The sequence below is a fragment of the Peromyscus maniculatus genome, chromosome X (assembly GCF_049852395.1).
Source record: "Peromyscus maniculatus bairdii isolate BWxNUB_F1_BW_parent chromosome X, HU_Pman_BW_mat_3.1, whole genome shotgun sequence".
In the NCBI taxonomy this organism is placed as follows: Eukaryota; Metazoa; Chordata; class Mammalia; order Rodentia; family Cricetidae; genus Peromyscus; species Peromyscus maniculatus.
The window spans coordinates 21,844,464-21,865,673 of NC_134875.1; the positions used below are offsets into that span (position 1 = coordinate 21,844,464).

Below are 21,210 nucleotides of genomic sequence, written 5' to 3' on the forward strand. Positions count from 1 at the left end.
AACATATTTTGTTTTCATGTTTTATAAAACTTTTTTTATGTTTTCTAATTTTATCTCTCTCTCTCTCTCTTTTTTTTTTTTTTTACAAAGCTTGAAATAGGGTCTTGCTGTGAAGTAAAGTTTAGGTGGAACTTACTGTGTAGCTCAGACTAGCTTCAAAATTGTGATGCTCCTGCCTCAGCTCTACCTTTATCTAATTTTATTTACATATTTTGTCTTTATTTGGAAAAAGATTTTTTAATCCTTTGCTCTTCTGTCTCCTCCCATTTGTTCACTCTTTTATTCTTTTTCTATTCTTTGACCTTGCTTCTTTTATTTTATCATTATTACTATAAACTTTGTTAGCTTTCAAGATCAGATGAGATTGGGTCATCCAGTGTGGTATAGCTGTAGAAAACACTTTGTTAATTTTTGGCCTCATGATTTAGTCTGCATTTTTTGCTACTTTTCTTTATATGATTATTAGTGGTATAGCAGTTATTTTTAATCAGTTTTATAGTAAGTCTACCTCAGGTTTGTTTTAATGATGTTGCTGGTAGTGTGGCTTGTTTTTCACCCTCTGAGTGGCACTTGGGGTTCAGCTTTTTTTTTTTTTAAGACAAGATCTCAAGAAAGCCAGGCTGGTCTGAAACTCCCTGTGTAGCTAATGACCCTTGACATTCCTGATCTTTCTGCCGCCAGCTCCCAGGCTCTGGGACTGCAGGCATGCATACCACACCCGGTTTTATGTAGTGCTGGGGATGGATCCCAGGGCCTTGTGCATGGTAGCTCTTGAGAGAAGGTTAGTCAGTAAGACTATCCTCTTACAAAACCAGAAGAGACAGCCATCCAAGTAGATGCACAAATCTCAGCATAGAAACATAAGAAATACAAAAAAATAAGACAGCTTACTCAAAGCCAGTTTCCAGAACGTAGGTGATGAGGGAAAGAACATTGAAAGTTCAAGGCCAGCCTCAGCTACCTAGTAAGTTGGAGGCCAGTCTGGGCTATATGAGACTCTTTTTCAAAAAACAAAACAGAGGGGTAAGAAGCTAATTAAAGACTTAGACAACACGTTCAGAAACTTGGACAAGAAAACCAGCAAAAGGTGTGGAATCACAAAGGTACCAGAATTTCAGAAAACAGGTCAGTAGACATTCTGAAGGCCAGGAGAGCAAGGGCTGATGATGAAAAAAATTACTAACCAAGACTACTATACCCAGCCAAGTTTCTTGAAAAGCAGAATAGAAAGAAGAAGCTTCATAGAGCAATTTCCTAAGCCAGCATTGTAGAAAACACTCAAAGAAAAACTCTGCACAAGAGAAAGAAATCTACACACAATCATAAACCATCAGGAGACTATCAATGTCACTGGAGGACTGGATAAATACTGAGGGAGGTGGGTCTTTGTGAGTTTAAGGCCAGCTTGATCTACATAGTGAGTTCCAGACTAGCCAAGCTACACAATAAGACCCTGTCAAAAAGTTGGATAGATAAATAAATGAGAATTAGAAAAGAATCAAGCATTACTAATTTAGTGAAGCCAATCCTCTCAAGTGAATGGGAGGGGGTCAGTACATACCATTTAGTAATAAGCCCTAAAAAATAAATAGCTCTAACCCTCCAATTAAGAGACACAAACTGACTGAATAGATTGAAAAAGAAGATTAACTGTTTGCAAAAGTCCACCCTCCTGGCAAAGATCCACAGATACTAGGAATGAAAAGATATAAGTCAGTATGCAAATGAAGGCCCAAACCAACCAGGACTAATGATACATCCGTTAAAGTAGACTTCAAGCCAAATTTATTCAGAAGAGGTTAGCAAGATCACTACATATTATTAAAGAGGATAGTTCATCAAGTAGATGGAACCATTGTAAATATCTCTACCAAATGTTGGTTCACTTAGTTCCATAAGATAAGTGTTACTGACCATAAAAGAACAGAGAGCTCTGGATAAAAAGAAATAATAATGGATGACCTTAGTACCCTACTCTCTCACAAATAGACCATTCAGACAAAAGATTTACAAAGAAATTTCAGAGTTAAAATATACTAGATCAAAAGGACTTATCAGGCATCTACAGAATATTCCACCCAACAGCTGTTGAATGCATATGTTCTTCTCAGCAACACATGGAACTTTCTCTAAAATAGATCACGTTATAGGTCATAAAGCAAGTTTTTTACAAATACAAAAAAAATGGCATCGTTTCCTCTAGTTGTATCCTCTCATAATGGAACTCAATTTGAAATCAATGGGGAGAAGAAAGGAGCCCAAGTGGCTCAGTTTGGAAACTGCTTGTCATGTAAGCATGGGGAGCTCTAGCACCCACATAAAAGCTAGCAGCAGCAGTCACAACCTAAAATCCCAGGGCTGGGGAGGTAGACACAGGAGATTCCTGGAGCTCTCTGTCCAGCCTAGCCTAACCTGTGAATTCCGAGTTCTGTGAGAGACCATGTCTCAAAGAATAAGGGGAAAAACAGTTTCAGAAGACACTGAGCATCAACACCTAGCCTCTACGTACATGCAGAGTACACACAAACATGAGCACATACATTCAAAAGAAGAAGAGAAAATGCACAAATTATCCAAACAGGTGGAGATGGAGCAACAGTGTCTATGCATTATACAAAACAATATATTTTGCTATTTTGTGTGTGTACTGTGTTTGTGTCTTCATGTGTGTGAGCACATGTCCATGCAGTGCACGTGCATGCATATATATGTATGCTGAGGCCAGAAGTCAATCCTGAGTGTCTTTCTCATCACTGTCTGACTTATTTGTTGAGACAGGGTCTTTCACTGAACCCGGAGCTCACCCATTTGGCTAGGCTGGCTGGCCGACAAGCTCTAGGGATCTTCCACCACTCCAGCCCAGCTAAGCTCTGGGGTTACAGACGTACTGCCATGCTTAGACTTTATGTAGGTGTTAGGGTTTGAACTCAGGTCCTCAGACTTGTGCAGCAAAGACTTTACCGTGTCCTCAGCCAATTGTGCCATTTTTCATAGATCTAGCATATGAGAGAAATGTCCCCAGTCTTTCTCTTAATGGTTTTTTCACCCAATTAATGGCCCACCCAGGAGCAAGTCTCTTTTGTAAATTCTACATCAATTGGTAGGAAACCTTAATTACATCTTGAGACCTTATTTTTATATATTATGATAAGTTGTCTGGTCAGATTCATAAAAAAGTATATCCTCTCAAAGATGAGAACTGAAGTGAGTTATTCAGTACTTATCAATCACTATCATTAGAAGGAAGGAAGGAAGGAAGGAAGGAGGGAGGGAGGGAGGGAGGGAGGGAGAGAGAGAGAGAGAGAGAGAGAGAGAGAGAGAGAGAGAGAGAAAGAAAGAAAGAAAGAAAGAAAGAAAGAAAGAAAGAAAGAAAGAAAGAAAGAAAGAAAGAAAGAAAGAAAGAAAGAAAGAAAGAAATCCAAAGTAAAATAAAACACCATTTCCTGTTAACCAACTCAGGGATAAACATGAACATCCTCAATTCTGAGATTAGTGTAAGTCACCAATAAAACTGATAGTGCCCTCATCTTACTACAAACACCATAAAGCCAAGCAGCTACCATGCACAAGGCCCTGGGATCCATCCCCAGCACTACATAAAACCGGGTGTGGTATGCATGCCTGCAGTGCCAGAGCCTGGGAGCTGGCGGCAGAAAGATCAGGAATGTCAAGGGTCATTAGCTACACAGGGAGTTTCAGACCAGCCTGGCTTTCTTGAGATCTTGTCTTAAAAAAAGCCCAGTGTTCCTCTGAGTCATCAGTCATTCTAGTGTCCTGTGCCTCCATTTCCTGGTGCCTGGCGCAGTCAGCATTTGCTGGGAGAAGAGGCAATGCTGCTTAGCTCCTGGAAGAGGTGGTCTGGGCTGTGGTCTTGATGTCACATTCCTACAAGGTGTTGACTCACTGCTCCCTCCTAGAAGGCACCTCGTTTTTTGTCGTTTGTTTGTTTGGAGACAGGGTCTCATACAGCCCAGACTAACCTCCAACTTCAACTCCTAACCCTCCCACCTCCACCTCCCAAGGACTAAGAGTCCAGGCCTGGAGCACCATGATCAGTTTAAGCCGTGCTAGGGACCAAACCCAAGGCTCTCTCTGTCCGTTAGGTAAGCCGCCTACTAAGCGAACACAGAAATCGGCAAGTCCCTGAAGTAAGTGTTCATTGACCCGAGTGTCCCGATTGTGGTTCCGAGGAGAATGCCCCTCACTTCCTTCGGCAGACCCCTTGGTCTCTTGCTCTTTGTATTCCCCTAGCATGGCATGGAGAAGCAACTGCTTGTTTCTGGTTCATTCACGGTATTGTGACGAGAGTCAAAGCTGGATGCATGAACATCCCGGAGCAGGGACTGGCCCTAATCCCCTTGGAGCCTGTCACTGCTGTTGACATTGAGAATACCAGTGTGGGAACAAATGCTGTTATTGTCACAGCTCAGCCGAAGGGGCCTCTCCTTCCTTAAACTGGCAGCTGAAGCTAAGTGTATGAGCTCCTGGGGCCAGCTGTTATGAAGTAAATGCCAGGCAGAGGTAAGGCAGGCCTCAGAACTGGGCCAAAAGCCAAGCATGAGCGAGGGTATTTAGGGAGGGGGGCACAAAGTTGGCAAAAAACTGTTTTCTCAAGAGGTTGGAAAATATACAGTATTGCCTCCAAAGTAGACAAAACACCCATAGGAGGGCTTCCTGAAAACTCCTTCTCTAACGCCCCACACCCTAGAGAAGGTTCTAGAGCTGGAATGGCACTGTGGCCACTTTCCCCGAGGACTCTTCCCTGAGGAGCCCTGAGTGATAGCCACACCCTCTGAAGTGAGCTTCGAGCTCACAAAGGGCCATGTTGTTTCCCCTGAGAAAGAATGATAGCATTCTAGCATATTAAATGATGTCCTTATTCTGTAAACCTTGGAGCATGTGTGACAAGGGGTAAGTGAGGCTGCAGGCTGTGACAATGGGGGGGGGGGGGGGGGTAGCAGAAGGCACGTGTTTCCAGCCTGGTGCTGGTCCACATGGAAGGTCTTCCTGAGGGGACAGCATGGTCAAAGGCAAGACAGTTTCAACTCTCTTCTGGGACTGCCATACCAGAACAATATATCTCTTATTAAAATCGGAATTCTGCTTGAGAGAAAGTTTCCAACTGGAGCCGGTGAGGTGGGTCAGCCAGTAAAGGCACTTGCCTCTAAGCCTGACCATCTGAATTTGATCCCAGGGACCCACATGTTGGGAAGAGAGAACCGACTCCCCCAAGTTGTCCTCTGACCTGCACATGAGCACAAAAAACCATAAATAAATGTTTAAAAGAAAGAAAGAAAGTTTCCAACTTGACGGATTTCAGTGAAACATTGCTTAGGTTTCGAGGTTATGGAGATTTAAAAAAAAAAACTGATGAGGAAAAGCAGATAAATCCATTATTTTAAATCAAAATGAGAACGGTGATATTTGTGAGTGGAGAGATCCCTATCACACAAAAGAAATCAGCAGGCTAGGAGTAGCTGTTAAAGAAGTTTCGTGGACAGTTACTAAGGAATAGAGTCCCCACATTAGACCCACTTCAGGATTCCTATAGTATTGCATCATACATGCTATGTCAGGGACCACTTCCAAAATTCTGACTCATCTCCCAGGCGAAGGAAACCATGTCAGCATGTGGATCCCAACCCTGGTGTGATCCCAGGACATTTTTGCCAGATTTGACACTAACCAGTGATTCCATTAAGCCTGGGAGAAGCTGTGGAGTACAATGACCAGGGCCCTGAGCTCCAGGCCTGACTCTGGTAGCAATTTGCCGCCCTTTCATGTGCCTCTCTTATCCAGTTTGTGTATTGCTTTCTTGGGTGGCTAAAAAGCAATGGTTTAACTGGATGATTTAGTCCCTCCCAGATTAAAAAACAGAAAGATCTATTACTTAGCTTCAAACACAACACAGAATCGTGACTGTGATTTTCATTAGCTATGGAAGATCTTCTAGTCCAAGCCCTTTATCATACAGATGTAGAAACCCCGGCCAAAAGGGGACAAAGGCTGGTGCTCAGCCCATGAAAAATCGGGTCCCTCCATCCTCACCCCAGACATTCTTCACTCCGTTTCTTTCTCAGTCAAAGTAATAAGTGAACATTGTTTACAACCTTGAAATAGTGCCAAGGAGTTTGTACGAAAGGAAAAGAACAAAAACAAACAACAACAAAACCAGTTCTTTACCCCTCCCCTCCTCACCCCGGGACTCTTCCTCCGCTGCCGCCACCAAGGCACTCATTTTTATCAGCTCCTATTCTCTGCTGGTTGCTTGAGTACCTCCAAATAATGCTTCGACTCCTGCTTCCTGATTTATCCTATTAGCCCTTATCGATTGACTCGCTGCTGTAAAAACTGAAGACTTAGCTTACTTAGCATCCCTGTCATCCACCCCTTCCTGTACCTCTGTGTTTGGTAACAGTTTTGTGGGGTTTTTTTTTTGAGGTTTTTGTTGTTTGTTTTCCTGTTTTTAAAGTAGAATGTGGTAAAAAAAAAAATGGTATACAGTTCTATGAATTTAGGCAAAAATCTCAAGTCACTGGACTACTGCTGTGAACATCAGGTTGAGTAGCTCCATGCTCAAATGAATTCCTTTATAATCCATTCCTCCCCACTCCCTGGGGGGCCTGACAACCACTGGAAAGGTTCATGTCACTTCAGTTTTGCCTTTTGCATAATGCTATAGAAATGGAATCTTGTTGTATGCAAACTTTTGTCACTGTGTCCTGTCACCTACGATAACTATTTTGAGGCATTTATTCATTTATAACTGTCTTGAGATTCGTTTTTCAGTGGCCCATTCTTTTGGGTTGCTGAGTAGCAGTCCATTGCTTGGATGTACCAGAATTCATCAACCAACCAACTGAAGCACATTGGAGCTGGTTCCAGTTTGACAGTGTTGTTTTAGTCATTCCATTGGTTACCTTTAATTTAAAATCATATACTTAAGCCTTTATTTCTTAGCCTATCACCACTATATGTGAATTAGGCCTGCCTTTTCAACATAGTAAAAGCGTTTGCCAGCTATCCAGAGATGGCACTAACCCTGTTTTAGACTTCCTTGTAGACAGATGTAAGCATGTAATCTGTCACAGGGTGAGAAGGCTTGCTTCGATGCTATCCAGCAGCCCTGTTCGGGTCAACAGCCATCCTGAATGCCTCCCATAGCATAGGGGCCTTCTTTCGCACCAGATGTGCGTGGCGCCGACAAGACAGACATGCGCATTCCGTTCCGACCGTTGCTAACTCAGGCAGTAATTTTTGGGAAAAAGCCCTTTCTTCATGTGGATTTCAGCTTTTGTCTGTCATGCTTTTTCTTTTCCAGCTGCCTTCAGCAGTGAGCACAAAGCCACATTTCAAAGGAGACTGACAGATTGTCCCCAGCTGCCAAAAGGAGGTTAGTGTTCTGTGTGTTCTGTGTCCCCTTCTCCAATAACCAACAGGTTAACTTTGTAAAGGGAACTGACAAGAGCAGAAATGGTCCTTTCACCCATGGGGGGTGTTTCTTGTTTTTGAAAGATGTGAATTTGTAATATTCCTTTCCATTCCCACTCTAGTTTATACCAGGAAATACACTAAATAATCACAACTCAACCTCTGTGTTTTGCAAGAGTCCCGTTAATACATTCTTTTATCAGTGCTCATGGGATCTAAATTATTTTAATTAGCTACATTGGTGTCTTCCTCCAATGAGTAACTATTTAAAGGCTAAGTGTCAGCACTGGCCATGTAGAATTATGTGTTGTTATTTTCCACTTGCATTTTTAATCATCTTCATATGTGTCTTATCTAGCATTTACTTGGCATAACTAGAGAGTCTAATTACCCTGCATATAGCAGGTGCTTCTGCTTAGGAACAGCTTACAAAGTTTGGAAAGGTTCAGACACAATACCCAAGAGGGGCTGATCACATGCCTTTGAGTTGAAATACATAGTGTCCACATACACAATGCTGAAGGATTCTGTGTTAATGCAGAAACTGAGGCATTCTTCAGCACCCATAGGAACGAAAATTGGTATAACTCACACACAAGGGCAACTGCAAAATGTGCCAAAGCATTAGCAATGTTCTTCTCTACCCCATGAGAGACTTTTCCTAAGAAATTCATCTTTTCAAAAACACAATCACTATGGGTTAGTAATAAAAATGTAGGTGTTTAAGGAGAAGGAAATGCCAATTACCCTGATTGAATCGTTGCACATTGTCTACACTTATGAAACTATAACACTATACCCTATAGATATGTATAATTAGAGTGTTAATAAAAAGTATTTGAAATATAATAGATATACCAAACTACTAAGAAACTAATTATAGCATCATTTAAGAATAAAGTGAAAACATTTATATTATGAAATGTTAAATAGTTATACAGTACAAAATGCTGTATCGCTATTTCAAATCATGTTTAGAAGAAATTTTAATAATGTGGAGAAATGCTCACAGCCTAAATTAAAGGGAGGAAGGAAAGATATACAAATGAGCATATGTCACAATACTCCGTGTGTGTGTGTGTGTGTGTGTGTGTGTGTGTGTAGAAGACTAGAATGGAATAAATATAAATTTTAGCAGTAGTTAACTCTGTTATGGGATCATGAGTTATTTTCATTATCTTATTTTTATAATGATCTTATCATGTTTTAAAGTCTAAAAAAATAATCTTTCATTTGGAAAAATAAAAATTTGATGATAGATAGTAAGTAGTATGATACAGATCTCACTGGTGGAAACTGGAAAAGAAAACTGCTTTGGATGCTATGTGGAAGTCATAGCAGTGCTTGGTTTCCAGAAAGCCCAAATGAAGCCCCAGAGTCTTTTCAGTATTAAGTGCTGGGAGTCTGTGTTTAAGATTGAAAGACATTCGTTGGTTTCTCACCTTCCAGCAAATTCTCATCCTTCCCTCCCTCCACTCCCACCCATTTTTCTCCAGCTGTCCAGATCTGTGGGACAAACTCTGGGGAAAGCAGACATAAATAAGACCCAAAGACTTTAGTGTACCACAAAGCCTCCCTTCCTGTGTCCTAACGGCTATGTGCCCACTGCTCTCCCTAGAGGGGAGGACAGCTCAAGAGACCGAAATGCTTAGGAAGTCTGCAAGGATTGAGACCCAACATGCACAGCTCCCCTTCCCCAACTTTATTTGACATGATATAAACTGATGAGCTCTGTTGGGGGGTGGGAGTTATGGGAGGTAGGTGCTAAATAAAAAGCCAGCCAGCAAAGGCAGATAGCTTAAGAAATCTGAGAATCCTAGACTATTATAGCAGAAAGAGGAATATTTCAATAAGATTCTTTCCAAATACTGATCCTATGCTGAAATAATTTGAGTTCAAAGAATACCACCTATCAAAGCAGCACATTTTACAGATGAGGAATGAAAACGCAGGGGAAAGTTTTGAATTGCTTTAAATCTCATGGTTTCCTGGCTACAAAGTTGGGAATAGAGCCTACATCTTCTGCAGACTCGCAGGTAAAACGAATTTTCCAGTTAGATGTTTTCCTCAACGATAAATCTTCCAAATACTTACTGTACATGTGTGCTTAGCCATTTTACCATCAGCTCAAGATTATTAGATACAAAATCAAATTCATTATGTTTCCCTGACACCAGGAATCTGAGCCAGAGTGTATTTGGCTTTGTTCTCTTTCAACCCCTCCCCATCCCAGCCTACTAATGAATTCTGTCCATTTTCCGTCAAAAGCATCTCTAGCCCCTACCCTATTGACAAGTTAACCCCTACCTCCCTAAGAAAACGCTCGTGAGGGCTGGGGAAATAGTCCAATTAGTAAGATTCTAGCAGGACAAGCTGCACAATACGTGAGGACCTGAGTTCAAATCCAGGAACCCATGTGAAACAGCTGGGCATGATAGTGGGCTCTTGTAATTCTAGCAGTGGGGAGGTAAGGACAGGAAGATCCCTGGGACTTCCTGGCTAGTCAGCCCAGCCTACTTCGCCAGCCCCAGATCTCAGTGAGAAACCCTGCCCAAAAAAAATAAGTTCGATGGCTCCTGAGAAAAATCCTTTAGTCTGAAAACATACACACACATGTGTACATACATGAACAGGCACACACACAAAGAACAAATAAATGCCTTCCGGTATAGATCACAGAACTTAGCTCAGCAATTGTCACTTTAGAAGCAATTAGCATTTCATCCACATTCATCCACACAAGTATCTATTGAATATGTACTATTTGCCAGTCTTTGAGATGGATAACTCATTTTTCTTATCTCCTCAATGACATCCCTGAGAGTTGCCACCAAGTATTTCTGCATGGCCTCTTAAACATCTATTGCAACTCTAAGCAACCCCAAAGACCTCTTAGTCCTCAAGCAGTATAGACTCAAGCAATCTGCCACCAGTTCAGCAGCTAGGGAACTCTGTGGATGCTATCATCTGTATTTCTGCCCCAACATGTCAAAACTACGTGAGTATGAGCCACTTGCTCAACAAAGATAGCATATTATCATGTGACGGCTAAATACCATTGTCTTCAAGCAATGAAATTTCATAACTAACTGGAAAGGTGGTGTCCTGAAAGTGGGGTTTGCCACCTGAAACTCTGAGTAGACATACTTTTCCTCATTCCTCTAAGAATAACTCAAATTTAATTATATGTAAAACAAATAGACATTTTGGGAATAGTTGGAACACCATACTGACTCTCCCATAAATATGTACAATTACCATGTATGAGTTTCAAAACCCATAAGAATAAAGGAGGAGAGGACTGAGTGCTTGCCTGATATGTGTAGAGCCTTGGGTTTGATCCTCAGTACTATAGGGGAGTGGGAGAAGGAGAGAGAATAAAGTAGAAGCGATCAGTTGGCACTATTACACATCATCAGTAATCAAGGCAATATGGTGTTGGCAGAGGGACAGACACATAAAGCAACAGAACAGCAAAACCCAGAAGGAGACCCACAGAAATATGGCTGCTTGATTTCTTTTAAAGATACAAATATAACTCAGTGGGAAAGGGGGCTTTTTAAATGTATTTATTTATTTAATGGGAGGGCATGCCTGTGCCTTGGCACTCATGTGGAGGTGAGAGAACAAGTTCTCTGGAGTTGGATCTCATTTTCCTCCTTACTGAGGCAGGGTATCTGTTCAAGGAGGTTTCTGCTATGAAGCAGCATGTCCCAGGCTAACTGGCCCACAGGCTCCCAGCAAAGGGACAACCAAGTTAATAAGTCAGTTAACCATCACAAACTTCGACCTCAGTATCATATTTTATATTTTAAAAGTTCAAAATGGATCATGGACTTCGATATATATTCAGAGTGAAAAGACTCACAAAAGTAAACAGGAAATAATCTCCAGGTCCTAGCTTGTAGACATAGTGGCACCGCGAGAAGTCACATGGACAAATCAATAACTTGCACCTGATCAAAATGTGAACGATTCCAGGAGCGAATGGTAGCACATGCCTGTAGTACCAGCATTTGCAAGGTGAAGTCAAGAGAATTGTGTCTTTGACGCCAGCCTGGGCTGTTTAGCAAGACCTTATTTCACAAAAACATTTTAAAAATGTGAAAAACCCAAATTAAGAGATATTTTTAAGACCAACTACAGAATTAGAGGAAATATTTGTACTATATCTGATTAATGAGGAGTGTAAGAAAATCAGTAGTAGCTGGGCAGTGGTGGCACACATCTTTAATCCCAGCACTTGGGAGGCAGAGGCAGCTTAATCTCTGAGTTCGAGGCCAGCCTGGTCTACAGAGCAAGTTCCAGGATGGCCAAGGCTACATAGAAAAACCCTGTGTCGAAAAACAAGAAGAAAAGAAAATGGGCAAAGGAGATGAAGTTATGTTATGGCAAAGACAAAATATGGATGGTAGATATGTAAAAAGATGGGTACCACTAGGGAAAGGCAAACTGAGACCACAGTGGACCATGTACACCTACGAGAGCAGCTGAAATGAGAAAAACATGACAATACCAAATACTGAGGAGAATGCAGAGAAACCGGATCTCTCAGACCTTGCTGTGGGAATGAAAAATGCTACAAAAACACTCTGCAAAACAGTTTGGCAGTTTCTTACAAAACTAAACATGCAATTACCATAGGACCTAGTAATCCCACGCCTGGGCATTTATCCCAGAGAAATGAAACTATATCCACACTAAATCTCATACATGAATGTTTATAGAAGCTTGATTTGTAATAGAAAAAAATTTTTAAACACCCCAAATGTCCTTTGATAGGTGACTAGTTAAACAAAGTGTGGTACAATTAAAAAGAAAAAGAAAAAAGAAAAGAATGAGCAACATCTTGGAGGGGCCTCAAGGGTGTGATCTGGAGTAGCAAACTTGTACAAAGTTCTTCCCCTCTGCCTCCCCTGCCATGGAGAACTCTCTGTTCAGTTCCTTCTGATTCAAAAGACCGTTTGTCAACAAGAAGCACTCCAGGTGATTTTAATTTTGTGGCAGTATATTCGAAGTGAGCATCTCTAAGGCAATTATTTTTTTTTAAATGCTGTCATCCATCCCACATCGACAAGACACTCACATTTCCAAGATGGCAGAGTTTCACGCAATGCAATTCCTGCCCCTTGACTCCTTTTCAAAGATGAGAGATAAAGTCTCCACTGAACGGTGCTCAGAGGAAGGGAAAGGGTGAGTCAGGCTGATAGCAGAGGCCAAAGAGTAGTGGGGAAGAGAGACAATCCAGCAAGGGGGAGGAGAGAGCCCCTCTTAGCTGCCGGGGCGTCCCACTGATACAAGCTTGCTATCTTCTCCAGCTGCAGGCCCAGACTCTGAGTCTGGCAACTGCCGCCTCTTCCTTAGGGAGGCCTTGCTGGGACCGCGGCGCTAGATTAGATTCCTCTGGCGTCCATCTTGATAACCCTTGACTCTAACTAACCTTTATAGTATTTGTTGCATCTGTAATTACCAAAGCGTGAGATGAAATATTTAGTGTTCAATAAGGTTGTGTGTGATCTATGTAATGTCTGTCTACCACATGGGAGTGGATATTCCATGAGTGCTAGGGCTCTGCTTCAGTCCCCTTTTGTATGATCCCAGCACAAGGGAGGTGCTCAGTACATGAAGACAGCAAGAGCCTAGCTAAATTAAACAGTTACTTGAAAGAAGATGAACTTTAACTTGTATTTGTTTTCTCTCACAGAGTAGAGAAACACTGGTTACCCCACTTATCACAGTGGATAAGCCTCTATAGATATGGGGATATCCTGGAATAAAACGAGTTGTTCATCTACAGCTAAAGGGCTCAATGATAGTCAAGTAACCACTCCCATCTGAGGAGTCTGAAGGCCCATTGTTAATTCTTTGAGATATAAAATCCTAAGTCCTGAATGTTCTTCATAGAAAAATGTGCACGTATGCATCTGTGATTGGAAAGTGGGGTTTCTTGCCACCTACCAAGGAGCTCTTCAAATCAGCCAGTAGAGCCCAGGAATTGATGGAAACATTTGCTAGGTTAGAGGGGTGTTGGTGCCCACACAAGCTTTTGAAGGACTAGTGGGTATCAAAACTCATGGTTTGCATCACTATTTCCCAAAAGAAAAGTAGGTTGGGAGAATATAAGCGATTTGAGAGATGACACCACCCTCCATTGGACTTGGACCTTGGCACCTAAACGCTCATCTTCATTCTTCTGCAGCTTTCCTAGCCCTTTTGTGCACATTATAGCTCTCCTGCTGGCCCGTTAGGAAGTACAGACTCTTCAGTAGGAGCAATTGGAGGTTGTCCATGTTCCGACACAGCACATTTCAGAAACAAGTCCCTCCTGTTTAGGCCTTCACACAGCAGCTTGTCCTGTCTTCTCAGTTACCAGGATTCATCCCTGGGCCTCCAAGGCTCCCCGACCCCATCCTCACATTAAGGCCCTTCCCTGACTGAGTTCCATGCTCAGTCTCCAGGACGCAATGAAAATTGCTCTCTTCACAGCCACCGGGCACCAGAGCTGTTGTTCAAGTCTCTCTTGGTCCTTTGACCTGTCTTGTCTGGAATTAGCTTTTCTCCCTGTACTCTCCATTAATTCAGCTTTGCCCCTAGCTGCTCTTCTACTAGCTGCTGCTTTTGGCTAAATGGCTCTCTTTCCCGAAGTTTCTCCCACTCACTCCCACCAGCTTCTGTGTTCTCCATCCTTAAGTAGTCCTCAGACTCCTGTCATCTGCTGCTGCCACGCCATACCTTGGTCTGATCATTTCCTTCACAGCGTCCTCATAGGGCAAATTCCTAGTTCTAGTCCCTAACCTCCCTACCCCCACCCCACCCCAGCCCAGCATGGGTCCTCTGCCCACCAGCCATTTGTAATGGATCCTTGGAGTGGCCTAGGTCTGCACTGCATGGTTTAACTCCAGTACACAGAGAACCCGAGAGAGAGTCTTTGGTGAACTTGTGTGCATGTGTACTTATTCTGCCTAGCTAGCTGAATTCTGATACTTGTCAGTGGCTGTATTTTACAACTTGTTTTAGATTTAAAAAAAAAAATATGGAAGCCAGGCAGGGTGGTTCTCAGCAGACAAAGGCAGATGGATCTCTGTGAGTTTGAGGCCAGCTTGGTCTCCATACCAAGTAGCAGGCCAGTCAGGGCTACACAGTAAGTCCCTGTCTCAAAAAATGTGTATTTTATAAAGAACTCCAAGAATGGAATCTGAAGTTTCTTGGCACACACACACACACACACACTGATATACTAATTGCCCTGAGCTGATAATCATGTATTTCTATACATGTGTGGAATTATCACACTATACTTCATAAGCATGTAAAATTTAAGAAATAATACAAAGTAAAGAATATAAAGTAGAAGACTAAAATCGTGCCAAATTTTAGAATGAGAATAGTTTGAGCGAAGCAGCTAGAACTGGGCTGGAGAGTCTCCTCAGAAGCAGAAAGAATGTATCCAAGGGCTCTTTTCAACACTGTTCTGTGTTCACCCTCGAAGAAGAAGAAACAAGAGTACCAGAACCTTCCAAGTTGGACTTTCTGGGGAGGAAAACTATCCCAGTTCATAAAAACAAGAACTATGTTTGCAGTTGCTTTTTTCCTCCATAAAGCTTGCCTCTTTTTATAGCTTGGAGGTTAGAATGCCAGAAGGAAAGAACAGCCTAGATTTCCAATCCCTAACACTTCTCTACCTTGCCTGCCTCATCGACACCTAGCATGTCTCATAAATAACCTGAGGTGGACTAAGAGCCCTAGCAGGGGCCGCGCAGACAAGCCCTCAAGTGAAGGGAGAGAGAAAAGGAAACCCGGAAGCATCTTGGGCCCCACCACATCACCACTACCCCTCAACTGCTTCTTTTTCTCTCTTGGTGATTGAACCTAGTACCTCCTGCATGGGAGCAAGCTCTCCACCAGTGAGTATCCCCAGCCTTCGTTCCCAGTAGCTGGGGTTGCAGGCCTGTGCCCCTAGGCCTGGCCTTCTCGGCTAATTTCTGTACTAGTCCTGGAACTCTCTTTCGGTGAAATCGTTTGGGCAGCAAACTGAGCTATTTAAAGGCCCCTGCCCATAAGTAAGTGTAGAGCACTTGCCTAGCATGCATGACGTTGAGGGTTCCAACCACGGAAAACAACATAAAGTAAAAGAATAAAATAAGACTACCCACTCCTGAAGCATCTATGATATCTGTTGGGAGAGGACCTGCTGGGGAGGCCACTGATCCAACTTTGAGTTCTCATCCCTTCTTGAGGTGTGGCCTGCTTGGCCAAGCCATCTAAAGTTGCTGGGCCTCTGTTTCTTCTCTCCCGTGGGGTAGCAACAGGGTCTACCTCTGAACACTGTGCAGATTAACTGAGACAAGGCTCATGAAACTGTCCTAAGGGACTTGGGTATTGATGTTTCATTAATATCAACTGAGCAAAAGAGGAGGACACGAGACACGATAACCTTGGATTCCTCTGAAACGAAGGGGCTTTCGCAGCCCAACCCAAGGGCTGCCTTATGGCCCCTCAGGTTTAACAGCTGGGACTTTGTTTTCCAACCCAGAGGTGTGCTGTCCTGCCACCTGGGTGACCTCCCTGCAATACTGAAGGGCTTTTCTGGAAGAGGCTAGGCTTCTATTTGCCCCCAAATGGAGCCTGCTCTTGTATTTGCTCACAGTGAATTTGAAAATATAGAAGATGATGAGCTTGTTTACGAAATAAATATGTGTGTTTGGATCCATTTGTCATCTCCCTCACAGATGCCTTTTCCCCCTCCCTATGCTGAGGGCTTCAAAAGCGCAATGGACTGTGGGATAGGAAAATGCAAGTTATTGGTCTTCTTGGACTCACAAATTATTTACAGAGCACAGGATTTACAGTCAGGAAGGATTTTTTTTTTTTTCACAGAATCCGGCAAATCCTAGATGCTCTCTATGTATACAAACCTCCTTTCCAACAGTTATGAAAGGACATTTTAAACTTTAAATGAGAGGCCTGTTCACGGGACATTCTCTGCACTAAATTCCAATCAAAGCATCACATTGAGAGCAAGGAGATCACTTGGAATCACCACCCTTGGGTGGCAACTTTTCCCCAGCCATGCTGTGACTCAGGAAATAGGCAAGGGCCCGTCTTTGTATCCATGGTTCACTCTCTCAATTCTTTGTATGTCTGAAAACCAGGCATAACTTGTAACAGATACCAGCGGGTAGAATTCTACCCAGGCTCGGATCAGCTTGGATGGTTCCATACAGAAGTTTAGATTTAAACTCTGCCCTCCATAGAAGTCATCCCACAGCTGTTCTCCAGCAGCTGCCTAACCAACTGCCATCAGGCCAAAATTACCCCCACCTCAAGGTCTCCACCTCAGGACATGATAAACACACTCCCTGGGGCTCCTTCTCTGGCCTGTGAACTGCAATTACCCACGTTGGAAGTCAGCTCTGGTCTTCACCCATATTTTTTATTTTAACAACAAAAGGGCAGCTTTCAGATATCCCTCACTCTCTGCACATGTGGAATGAGATAAAACAGAAAAGTTTGCTGAGTCAGATCCCCAGAACTAGATCCAGCCAGAAATGATGTGAATGTGGAACCAATCAAGAAGTTACATGTGTTACAAAGGTCTAGCTTAATGATTCTCTTTAAAAATCGTTTTTAAAGTTTCCAACTGCAGCATGAAGAGTGGAATTCTCGCCCTCTATTACCAGTTCCTTGTTTTTATTTGGAGAGAGGATGTTTTGCAGAATTTGTGGGTAACGGGGGATTGGGGTGAAACTGAGGTTAGGAATTCAGAGGGAACAGGAGGTAAAGAATGAGGCCATTGCTCCCGTGTTGAGAGGTCACCACACAGGCAATTAATTACATGTATATTAATATTCCAGCAATGCAGTATGAAAATCAGCAGCATATCCAACAAAATATTTAACAGCTAGGAAAAGTCAAGCTCATCTTCTGTCTATGTGGCCCTAAGTGGTACTTTTCTGAAAGGAAAACTTATTTGAAAAAAAAAATGTCACAACAGAAGTGGTTCTTGTGAGGGGCATAGAGAAAGCCATAGCAAAGAAGGTTGGAAACTGTCACCCATGAAGAGCATAATCCCCGGCCTCAGACCCTCTGAAGGTTAGCATGCCGATCCAGTGCTCATGTTCACCCACCTGCGTGCCCAGGTGTCTTCGCTTGTTTGTGTTCACAGCAAAACCTGGTGGTCATATTTCTCTCGTGTGCTACTTGAAAAATGGAAGTAGAATAATGGACCCATTGTATGGCCCCTGCAGCTTGGTGTCACAAGAGGGGCATCTCAGAATGATGGATGGGATTATATCTGGATAGCCGTTGAGGAGCTTTCTAAGGCCAACAGTAGAATGAAGCTCTGTTTAGGGCCCGCAGCTGAAAAGTTCAGGTGTTCTGAACCCAAAGGAGGAGCCCCTAAGCTTCTACGTTGTTAGCTTGAATGGGACTTCTCAGTTGTTGCTTGTGACTCTGGTAAAAGGGAAAGAGAGACTTGGGGCTGGCTGCAAGTCATAGCTAGGGAAGGCCCCTAAGACAGAGAGGTGTCATGGAGGGGCTGTGAGGGAATGTTTGCCATGGTGTCAAACTCTCTTCCCGGATGCCTGCCCGCCCGCCGTCTGTCTTCTATTTTTTTTTTCATTCACTTGTACATACATTCCTGTAGTATTTACCGAACACCTATTTCAGGCCTGAGCCAGGGCAGGAGTATACAGAAGGCATTTGTTTTCTCCTCTCCCTCTCAATGGCTCTTCTCTCCTCCTCTCTCTCCCCATAATTCAGTGGTAACAGGGCTGGATGAAGGAATAGTCAAAATTTGTCCCTGTAGGAGACATCTGCGCCAGGAATTTACAGCAACCCCCAAGGAGAGTGGCAGATTGATGAGACTCTGTTTGCACTAACTAGGGAGTGGAAGGAGGTAGGAGTAGGTGGAGACCTGCAGCCAACAGTCTGCCTGAGCCCACTCTATAACTCCCATTGATAGGCCCCTTGGTCTGTGCCAGGCCCTGTACATACTGCTTCTCATACCTCATTCAATCTTCCAGTCCTCTGAGGTCACTATTATGATAACACCCTTTTTTATACGAGGAAATTAAAGCCAGGAGTTGGAAGGGACAGGGTCACATAGGACGTGGCAGAGCCCCCACTCAGGGACACATACTCAGTGTGTCCTATATTCTTTGGCTTTGGTTTTAAGTTTTTGAACAGTCTTGTTATGTAGCTCAAGGTGACCTGGAATTCACTATGTGGGCTGGGCTAGCCTCAGACTTCGTGCCCAGCCTCTCTGAATGCTGAAATTACAGGCACGCACCCCACCCAGCCAGTTCAAATTTGTATTTACTTAGTGTTTATTTTCTTGGAGCCTGGGGCACATGTTAGGGTAGCACCGTACCATAGGGCTATATGCCTAGACACTGAGCTTTTGAAAATGCCCAGGCATGGACAAAGATAGTTTAGTACCTGAGTGACTTCAGTGTGGCAGGATGATCTTGGAACGCAGCTACACTGGGTTTTTAATAGATGTATAGCCTTGGGTGGTATTTACTAAGCATCACCATCTTCCTGTGTACTTAAAATAACAAATTGTGCTTATAACATGGTTTTTAAAAAAACCCACAGGTCTACAGTCTCCCACAAGCAAAATCCCCCAAAGAGAGCCTAAAAAGAGAACTCCTCCCCGGAGATCCATTACATTTCATAAATGATAACGAGGTGGCTCTTTTTGAAGTGCTGTGGATTCCTCTGGCAAATCCGATTGCCTCTATTTCTTTATTCAGATTTTACTCGCTCATTCTGTCACACAACCAGCACCAAAGAGCCAGGGCAGCTGCCATTCTGTGCCAAGAGCTTGCCTTGCCATTTTCCAGGTGTATAAAAAACAAGGAGTGTCAGTTACCTCCACATCTCCTATCTGGGGTCATACCCTGTGAGAACTTACTCTATTTCAGCTTCCACTTCCAGGCAGTCAGGGGGAAAATGGCGTCTGCGCAACTCATAGAACAAGCACCTGCTTCAGTCACTGCCTCAGCGTGGGCACACTAATCCCCGGCTTTGCAAGAGGTCGGCCTTCCATGCAGCCGAGCCAGGCTCTTCTAATGGGCCAGCCCTTCTGGTTTTAATACCCGCGGCTTGATGGCTAACAGGTGGGGGCCACAGTTGTTCTGCTCTTAGTATGAGCCGAGTTCACGGCTCAAACAATGTAAGATTCTTCATAAAGAGCCTGTGAAAGCACAAGATGGTATTAGCGGGGGAGCGCAGCTCAGGTTCCCTCGCCAACACTCCAGGCTAGTGATGTGGGCCAGGAAGGAAGAATTTCCCAACTTTGCTGCTTCCTCCGTCCTGGAAAAATTAAATGACTGTCTGTCTATCTATCTAAATCTCTCTCTCTCTCTCTCTCTCTCTCTCTCTCTCTCTCTCTCTCTCTGTGTGTGTGTGTGTGTGTGTCTGTCTGTCTGTCTGCCTGCCTGCCTGCCTGCCTACGAGCATTACGTTTGTGAAAATCTCAGTGAGATCAGAACACAGGAGCTGCCTAGCTCTGGGTATATCGAACCAGGCACGCATGAGGAGGGCCCCCACCGACTCAGCCAGTTGGCTGGTGAGGCTCCTCCCCTCCCTCCCTCCCTCCCTTTCAAGCACTCTCTGCAGTGATACAGCCACCTGGGCTTGGTAAGTGAAGTCGGGAATTCTTTGTAAAGATACGATGACATCGGAAAGAGACGTGCTCCCTGCCTCGGGGTGTAATAGGGACTATGTGATGGTCTGGTTCCATGTGAAATTTAAGGTTTTGAGACTGTGTGGCAGCTCTTTGCATCAGGAAGGGTTGTTGGGTGAATGGACAGGCAGATTCAGAGGTGCCATATCTGGTGGCTTTGTGTAGAAGCCCACATGGGTTTCCTTTACCAACGTAGGATTGAAGCGGGGCTTGGGAGATGGCTCAATTGGTGAAGTCGTTGGCATACAAGCTTGAGGAACTAAATTCAGATCAACAGTGTGCCTGTCATTCCAGTGCTGGAGTGATAGAGATAGGCAGGTCCCCGGAGCTTGCTAGACAGCCCAGCTAGCCAAATCAGGAGGTTCAGGTTCAGTGAGAGGCCCCATCTCAAAAAATAAGGTGGTTGTCTATTGAGGAAGACTCAAGGAGGTCTTTGACCTCCACATACATGAGCACATGTACACACACACACACACACACACACACACACACACACACACACACACTAAAAATGGGGTTGGGAAGGCCTGAGTATCCCACACGTCCCCAGGTTCATTATGTTCTAAGTATACATGGATCATGGAACAAATATGTTCTGTTGAAATAGGGAATGGCTTTTTTCTCTCAATTTCTCAATATGAGGAATGATAAAATATAAAGTGACCTAGAGTTGTCTGCTCTAAGTACCTTTGTGTGTCTGCCTCTCCTTTACTGCCTTTGCCTTCTCTTCTTCTGCTTAAAAAGTTATTAGCTTCCCATCACCTTAGGCCCTGGTACCCATAAACTACCTAGAACTCTCTTTCTCTCCTGTTTATTCTTTTGTTTTGAGATATGGTCTCACTATGCAACCTTGACCAGCCTAGAACTCACAGAGATCCACCTGCCTCTGCCTCCCGAGTGCTGGGATTAAAGGCATACTCCACCTCTTTCCGGTTTTGTTTTGTTTTTTGAACACTCCGCCTATGTTAGCATGCACTAGAAAGAGAACTGTGGAGGGTCCGGGAGCTAGCACATTCTTCTCATCTTGTCCTTGCCACTTCTTAGCTTTGTATCTTTAGCGAGTTTCCTTGCATGGCAGCCCTCAGTGT

General features: G+C 43.6%; 1 protein-coding gene across 4 annotated transcripts in view; it reads left to right on the forward strand.

Moving 5' to 3' along the window:
• The window catches only part of Plac1 (placenta enriched 1), a 168,842-nt gene that overhangs the window by 133,373 nt on the left and 14,259 nt on the right, over positions 1–21,210 (forward strand). For all 4 annotated transcript variants that reach the window (XM_006982290.3, XM_076561665.1, XM_076561666.1 and 1 more), the window contains one exon: positions 7,322–7,393. The gene's annotated coding sequence lies outside the window, so the exon portion shown is untranslated. The remainder of the gene's footprint in view (positions 1–7,321; positions 7,394–21,210) is intronic.